This window comes from Pogona vitticeps, chromosome 6, assembly GCF_051106095.1.
Source record: "Pogona vitticeps strain Pit_001003342236 chromosome 6, PviZW2.1, whole genome shotgun sequence".
Lineage (NCBI taxonomy): Eukaryota > Metazoa > Chordata > Lepidosauria > Squamata > Agamidae > Pogona > Pogona vitticeps.
The window spans coordinates 7561879-7570755 of record NC_135788.1 but is presented as its reverse complement, the minus strand read 5'-3'; positions in this window follow the sequence as shown (position 1 = coordinate 7570755).

Genomic DNA, 8877 nt, shown 5'->3' with positions numbered 1-8877 from the left:
AGGTAGGTAGGTAGGTAGGTAGGTAGGTAGGTAGGTAGATAGATAGATAGATAGATAGATAGATAGATAGATAGATAGATAGATAGATAGATAGATAGATAGATAGATAGATAGATTCCCTTTTGTTTGTGACTCTCCTAAGCATGAAGACAAATAAGCAGGATTCAGAAACGTTACTTTTTTTGGACTAGGGCTCCCCGAAGCAGGGACGTTCTGGCCGGCTCGTTTCTCCCCGGACAGGAGCGCTCCATCCTCATCATCACCTCCCTTCCTGGCTCCAGGCCAGCTGGCGAGGCCGATCCTCCTCCTCCTCCTCCCCCCCCCGCGTCCTCCCCCTCCCCCCCCGGGGGGGGCCGTGAGTGACGCGGCGGCGCTCCAACCGCGCGGCATCCCCGCGCAAACACCCAGGCCTTGAACGTCTTCAGCTGGGCGCGTCGGGGCCGGGGGGGGGGGCGGAGAGAGAGGAGAGAGCGAAGGCCGGGGCTCCTCTCCTCTCCCCCCCCCCCCCGGCGTTCCAGGTCTCCAAGGAGGTGGGGAGGGGGGAAGAGAGGGGGAGAGAGAGAGGTCCGCCTCTCCCTCCCTCCTTCCCTCCCTTCCCCCCCCCCCCGCGCTGACCTTTCCAAACGCACCGGGAGGGGCCGGAGAGGAAGCCGAGGCGAGAGGAGGAGGAAGGCGGCGGCGGCGGCAGCAGCTCAGAGGACGGCTCTCCACGCTGGAAAGCGGGCATGTTTTCAAGTCTAGAGAGGGGAGCGGGGACCCGGGAAAGGGGGCGGGGAATTCCTCCTCGATCCCCCCTCCCTCCCTCCCTCTTTTCCTGGCAAGGCGACAGCCCGAGGAGCCCCCCCCCCTGCGTGCCCGGTGGGTGCCCCGCGGGGGGAAGGGAAGCCCGGGCTCCCCGAGCAGCCTTGACCTACTTTGACCTAAAGGGGATCAGGCAGGTCGGTCCCCGGCTCGGCTCGGCCCGGCGCAGGGCAGGGCAGCTTCCCCCTTCGTGGTCCCTCTGGCCGAGCTGCCTGCCAGCCAGCTCGTGCTCCGCGTCCTCCTCGGGGTCCCCGGCCCGCCCGCACCCCGGCGGCTTCCCCGCGCCCGGCCCCGGCCACGCAGGCGGAGGCGACCGCTCGATCCAGGAGATGGGCGCAGCCCCAGCGTCGGAGCTTCCCCAAGGCGGGGGCATCAGAAACAGAGGTGGAAGGGACGGACTTTCCCCCAGAGATTAACCCTAGGTAAGCTTCCAGGCCCACTTGCCACATTTCTGTGGGAGCTGACTTTCTAGCAAGCCTGTTTGCCAAGTTGCAGACTTTATTTTTAAAAAAGGCCACAGGGCTTGTGATTTAAATTCTCATTCCGGGTGTTAGCAGGTGTCTCTGTGTTTTTCTGACTAAGAAAACAAGAGTGGAAAAATAAAAGTTTGACGGATCTGGTGGAGGGGGGGGCGGAGTGCTTTTTTCCCCTCACCACTAATGCCAGCACATCACTTGTGTTCCTGACTTCACTCCAGATGACAGGTGTAAAGGGTTGACCACAGGTAAAAACAAAACCATCTACAAAGACACCCTTTTTTTCGGGGGGAAGGAGGTCTCTTTACCTAAGTATTAGAACTGGGTTGTCATAGTCATGTCTTACTCCACTTCCATTAAAGTTGTAACCAAGCCTGTAATCATACACCTAGAGTCAATAGAGAAACCTGTAGCCAGGATAATAACTAGAGCAGGGAGGCCCAGCATTTGTAGTTGAAACCGAGGAACAGACCTGGCTCCCTAAGCAAAGTCTAAATCGGTTGTGACCTCCCTTGGGACAAAGCCACATGTTTCTAAACAGATTGAATCAATTCATCACCTCTCCCAAAACACTCAAGAATAGAGTGTTTTGGTCCACCTATTTAAATTTATTATATTTATTTTCCACCAGTAAGAAATAGCATTAAAGGGAAAACAAATTAAAACCAAACAAAGATAAACATTAAACCAAAACCAAATTAGAAAGTAAATAACATTAACTCACAATAATAAAAGTGGTTAAGATAGTCCTGATAACCAGGGTTTTTTATAGTAAAAAGTTTACAATTAAAAAAAAATTAAAGTTGAAAATGCCAACAGTGAGAACAATTCATCCAGACTGAGCAGAGAGCATTCCGACTGGGGGCTGAAAAGCAATTGGCAATCAGTGCAGGTCTTTTGCTGTTGGGGAGACAGGGCCTCAAAGCTGCCATGGGCTACACCAGGGGTACTCAACCTGGAGTGACCCAGGTGTCCTTGGGCTACAATTCCCAGAAATCTTAACCACCAGCTATGCTGGCTTGGGTTTCTGGGAATTGTAGTCCAGGAACACCAGGCTACACAAGGTTGGGAACCACTGGGTTACACCATCAGAAACTTGTGGATACCTTATGTAGCGGTCAAGAAATGGAGTAAGTAAGACACAAGTGGTTGTTGTGGGTTTTTCGGGCTCTTTGGCCGTGTTCTGAAGGTTGTTCTTCCTAACGTTTCGCCAGTCTCTGTGGCCGCCGTGACTTCTCTTATTTTCTGCTGATCCACAGAATGTTCTACAAGGTACATCCGGGAGGTTGTCTTCTTACCTGAGGTGCTATTCTTCCAAGGTGTTACTTAACTTTTTCAGGAGTAGGTCATGATTACCTCCCTTCAATAAATCTAATTCCTGTTCCAATATTTTTCACTTATTTTTGTAGCACAATGTGACCATAAGGAGCTGAGGCCATCCATACCTTTATGAATTCATCCTGAGATACATTTCTTGATCGCTACCACCACCAAAATTACGATAATGGTGATGATGTTCTGTCAAGTTAATTCTGACTTATGGCTGCCTCCCCACCCCCACCTCAATTTTTAGGTGTACACAGGGTTTTTTTTAAGGCAAACTTAGCATATTAACTTCTGGATGAGAACTCTGGCTGTTACACTAATGAGCTGGAAAGAGGGAAAATAGCTATGAAGGCACAAAGAGCCAAATGGTGACTGAAACCTAAGATAAGAACCACTATGCTACTAAACTAGCATATTTATATACAAAGTAGTATTGCATATTAAAAATTCCTTTGCCACTAGACTTCACAATATTCTTTCGGGATCAATAAAAAGAAGTCATATTACTGTGCTATATAAAATTGGCCAGGGATGGGGAGGTGGCTTCTGGACCATTTTATGATCCTTACCATGTGTATTCCCCACTGGGACTTATTTCACTGGGACTTATTTCACAGTGTGCTTCTGACTGCAGCCCTGTCTTCTACTACATACAGTATTATCATTAAATCCCACATCATGCAACGAGAGTAAATGTGGATTGGAGAACAGGCTCAATGGTCTCCCTTTGCCCCAGGCATATCTCCAGAGGGTGCCTTGGTAGAATATTGTAAGCCCTCATGCAACCCTGCAACAAATGGTTGTGCAATTGTTGCCCCACAGCTTTTCTGAGAAAACTCCTTTCTGTTATCACACAATCAGCATGTTGTTGTGCAACAGTGCGAGAGCTTTGTGAAAGGTAGGATGGCTTGCATGGTCAAAAAGTACTGCTTTGCAACATACTTTTTATACCTTGTACCGGAAAATGCGACCATCTGGAAAAAAAAGGCAATTGAAATAGTAATTTGACAAAAAGAGTACGGGAGTTATAAACCATATTTATTCTCCATCACTTACCAGCTCTGGCTCAAATGTTTCTCAAGCTGTCTGTTGAGGGTACTAGCATTCCCTACTATATTATTATGCATTATTTATTTACAGGGGCACATCTATGGAGGTTGGTTAAAAATGTTGCTAGGTTTTGAAGCAGGAACTGTTATTAGAAAATTGGTAAAGCTTCGGCCACAGATCTTTGTTTGTTTCTAACAGAAAGTTAGGGCCCTATTCAAGACATGGTGCACTGCAGTTAAAGAGTGTGAGCAACCTGGATCTTCAATTCAGTTCTCCTGGGTCGTAAAAGTCTAAGATGGCCGTAAGGAAGCCACTCCCAGCTACAGCGCTTCCATGTGATTTATTTATTTATTTATTTATTTATTTATTTATTTATTTATTTATTTATTTATTTAACTTATATACTGCCCATCTAGAACGCGTCTACTCTGGGTGGTTTACACAAAATATAAAAATAAAGTAAGAAGCTATAAATGAACTAAAGATACAAACCCAAACTAACAGCAGAATTCAAGATGGAAAAAGAATAGAAAAAACCAGGCTAGATGATGACTGTAGGGAAGGCCTGCCTGTACAGCCATGTCTTAAGATTGCTAAATATGAGAAAGACAACCTTGCAGAGTTATTTAAAAAGATTGCCAAAAAAAGGTGGTCAGATAGACTTATTTTCCCACAACAGCTGAGCTACCAATTGTTTCATAATACCGGCTTAGTTGAGAGTGGTACGTGTGTGTGTGTTTAGTCGTTTAGTCGTGTCCGACTCTTCGTGACCCCATGGACCAGAGCACGCCAGGCCCTCCTGTCTTCCACTGCCTCCCGGAGTTGTGTCAGGTTCATGTTGGTTGCTTCGCAGACACTGTCCAGCCATCTCATCCTCGGTCGTCCCCTTCTCCTCTTGCCATCACACCGTCCTAACATCAAGGTTTTTTCCAAGGACTCTTTTCTTCTCATGAGATGGCCAAAGTACTGGAGCCTCAGCTTCAGGATCTGTCCTTCAAGTGAGCATTCAGGGTTGATTTCCTTTAGAACTGATAGGTTTGTTCTCCTTGCAGTCCAGGGGATTCTCAAGGAGAGTGGTACAGTATAAGAGAAATAACTAACATTCTACACCCACATATACACATTCTAAGTTCTGTAGTCTTCAAGTTACGATAATACATTTCACTACACTTATTTCTTCATTTTAAAAAAAATTACTTTCCATCACTAAAATCCTTCTTTAAAAAGTCTTAGTTGTTTGCAAAATTGTGAGTATACGTTCCTTACTCTGTTTCAAAAGAGATATTTCTGTGGCTATTTTAGATGCATATTGGCCAAGGCATCTTAAATACCTATGGCTTGTTGAAAGATCCTACAGGTATATACAGTATATATATTTAAATTAACAGCAACTCTGGTAGCATGATTTAGCAGTTAACAGTGTTGCCATTTACATGTGCTAGTTAAACCAAAAGCTATCCTTTGGGGCGGCTGGGAGGAAGATATGGAAAATTCTGGGTAAGGCCCACCATGATCCAGAAGCAAAAAAAAAATTGCTTGCTATTAGGACAGGAGAATCCTAATTCTTGTTGGGGGATTACAGAAACACACAACAAAAGTTCTTCTTAGTAAAAGCTATAGGTCTGCCTACATTGGTAAGAGATTTGGAAAGGGGAAGGCCGGAATTTCAGCTCTTTCCAGGCATTTGTGTGTGAGCATCCAGAGGTCCCCCCCCCACACACACACACACACACTGGCATCGACCTCACCTGCACATGGCATCTGTGGCTAACCCTTGGGTGCTTTTAAAGGAGAAAGCCAGGGGTAAACATGTTTTAAATAAATTTCAATAGATAACTCCCCTGTCCTGACAACGGGACATTCAAGCGGTTTCCCCCTCGGAGCCAGGCTTCGGCTGTGTAACTGTGGGACAAGTTAAATCCCATGTAATGAGGCTTAACCCCCGCGCTGAGCCTCCCAGAATCTGGGCAGGTAGCCAGCCAGCCGGCTAGGCCCCCATCCCAGGGGGACTGGGGTGAGGATTAGCGCAAGCACCGCCCCCGCCTCCACCTCCTCTTCCATCACTACCCTCTCCCCTTCTCTCTCTCACACACACACACGCCCCCACCCTCCGGCAGCAGCTGTTGCAGCCAGGGCGGCTGGAAAGCGCCCCGATCCCCAGGAGGGGACCTCCCTCTCGCCTTCCCCCTCCCCGTCGCCCTCCCTGCAGGCCCTCGGGCTTCAGCTCAGCTGACCTGGGCGGGCCTTTCCTTCGGGCGACAGAGCCTGGCCGCGATCCTCAGCGGCGCGCCGCCCCCGCCTCTGCTGCGCTCAGGTAGCGCGCACCCCCGCCCCCCCCCCCGCCGCCGCCGCCGCCCCGGGCCACGGACAGGCGCCGCGACCCCTCCTCGCCGCCTCCGCGCGCTCTGCTCTGCCCCGCCTCCCCCGTCAACCTCCGCTGACCCCGCGGGGAACCTGGAGCCGCCGCCCGGCTGGAAGCGGGCTCTCTTCCCCCGCCCCCCCCAGCACGGCCTGCCTGCTCTTGAACACTCCCGGCTGGTGGCCTCTTACCAAGGCGAACGGCGGTGCCTGCTTGGACGTATGCACGTGCGTGTGCGTGTGTGTGTGTGTACGCGCAGGTGTGTGCCACCTAGGGAAGAAGCGCAGCCGGCGGGGGTGTGGCGGCCCAGCCGCGCTGCCGCTCGCCAAGGGCTGCGATCCACGAGCCCTGGGCGAGCAGACTCGCATCTCAAGCCGGGCGGAGGCGAGCGGGGTGTCCGCGGGAACTGCCCGCGACCTGCCCTAAAGCGCCTGGAGCGGGAGCCAGCAACGCCCACTCTGCCGGGGCTTCCTGCGCGTTTATTCCTCAGTCCTGCGGCTCTTCGACGTTGCACACAACCGGGCACCCTTCGAGAAACCCGAGTCACACGCCCAACAATCGCGTCTTCTTTCCTCGCTTCTCAACAAAAACGGCGCTGTTTTCTTCGAGGCAAACCCTCCCCTCCTCTTCCAATATTTCTATTATCCTCTGATTTCGATTTTATAGTCCTCCCCCAAGTAGCTTTCCTGGGCAGCTGGGACACAAAGCGAAGAAGCCAACGCTTGCCTGGAACAGTGCCGTCTGAGGCGAGAACTTTATAAACCAACAAATAACATGTCACAACTGGTTTATTTAATAAAATTTGGTATACGAGTCTCAATTCTTGGGAGAAAAATACAATCAATCGTTTCCACGGAGGTGGGAAGACGCCGTTTAAACCTTATAGACAGCACAACTTTTCCAACAGTTCAGTTTTGTTTTAGTTGAACTAGATCCAAATAACACCATCCCACCGATTATATTCTGCACGGGTGTGAAAAGAGAGAAAGAGAAAAGTGCATGCTTGTGTATCTATCTGTACATGGGTTTTCCTTTCTTTTCCCACAGGAGACTGGGAAGGGAACTAGCAAAGATCATCCAGTGTAAGGATGTGTCATTGGAGATCAAGCCCATCCACCCTCTTCCATTCCAGATCACCATGTACCGGTGTGGAAGCTGGACAGTAAAAGCTGACGGGGGGGGGGGGGAAATGATTACTGTAGTTCGAAATGTGGTCTTGGAGGAGAGTTTTGTGGCTATTCTGGATCGCTAGAAAGATTAACAAGTGGGCCCTAGATCAAATCAAGCTTGAATTCCCTCTAGAACTAAGTACGTTGGGCAGGATTCTTTGGAAAAGACAATAATGCTGCGCAACACTGAAGGCAGCAGGAAAAGAGGAAGGCCAGGTGCGTTGCCTCCCCAAAGGACCCACAGACTTGAGTTTGCAAGAGCCGAGAAGGGCAGAACATTCTGGAGAATGCTCATCCATAGGGTCGCCATAAATCGGAGGATACTAGAGAACACACAACAACAACAGAAGGGAGGGAGGTGGGGTTGGTGCCATTCACGTCGTTGCAGAGAATACCCTGGCTCACAAGTGTGTACAGCACGTCATGACAGCACTACAAGACACGCCCCGCTGTATCTCCACACCCACTCCCCCTTCTTCCGGAAAGGTGCGCAATTCAACCAACTGGGCAAACGCACCTGAAGCTCCCCCCAAAACGCGCGCTCGTGCCCGCACAGGCGCGCGCGCGCGCATACACATATACTGTACACACACACACACACACACACGGAGAGACGCTCCTCCTCGCGGAGCTCAGTCCGTGGAGCGACGCGCTCGTCCCGTCCGCGGGATTCCGGGGCTCCACAGTTTCAAGCCGACCTCTCCACCGTCGCCACCACAGCCGCGGCTGCTGCCAGCAGAGGCTGTGAGGTCAGCGGAGAGGGCGGGGCGTCGAATGAGATGTCTGCGCTGAGAAAAAGGGCGGGCCGGTGGGCGGGCACTTTCGGCGGGCGCAGTGTGTGGGGCCCTGTCTGAGGGGAGGGAGAGGAGAAGGAGGAGCGGAGTTCGTCGCGGCGAGCCTCGTCGTCGTTGTCTTTGCCTCCTGAGGAGGAGGAGGGGGGAGAAGGCGATGGCGGTGGCGCGTTTGTGAGGGGAGGAAAAACACACATAAAAATAAAACAAAAACTTCACTCTCTGTTCGCGTGTCTTTCTTTTCGTCGTTTTGAGCTGAATAAGGGCGCCTCGCTCAAGCCGCCCTTGAGAAGCGCGGCGCGAAGCGAACGGCAACCGCCGCCGCCTCAGAGGGCTCGGTCAAGCCGGTCCCTCAGGCGCGCGGCCCGCTTCTCCTCCCCGCTCCCTTTGGAGGCCTCCCCCCCTCCAACAGCTGCTGGCCTTGGGAGCGGGCGGCGGCTCCTCAAGTCAAACTTCCTGCCTCGCCACCTCAGGGGCTGCCTGAGGGAAAGGAAAGAAAGCGGAGGGAGGGAGGGAGGAAAGGACTCGTCCGCGCCCCCAGAACAGCTCACCTTCCGGACCCCACCTCACACAAACACACAAACGCCCGCCCGCCCTCCGGGGGATCCCTCCGGGCCTCGCCGGCTCTTTCCCGGCTTCCCCGGCCCTATCTCGCTCCTTCTCGCCCAGCAGCTGGAGGAGCTGTCAAAACTTCCTCTCCGCGGCCCTCCGCCCGGCTGGGCCTCCGCCTCCTCGCCTCTCCCCCTCCTCGGGGGGCGGGGGAAGGGCAGCGGGCCAAGCGACGAGGAAGCGGCGGCCGCCGCCTCAGCCCGAGCAAGGAGGGCAGGCGAGGAGTTCGTGTTTCCAGCCGCCGCCGCCGCCGGGGCCTGCGAGGGGGGTCGCGAGGAGGCAGCGAGAGAGCGAGA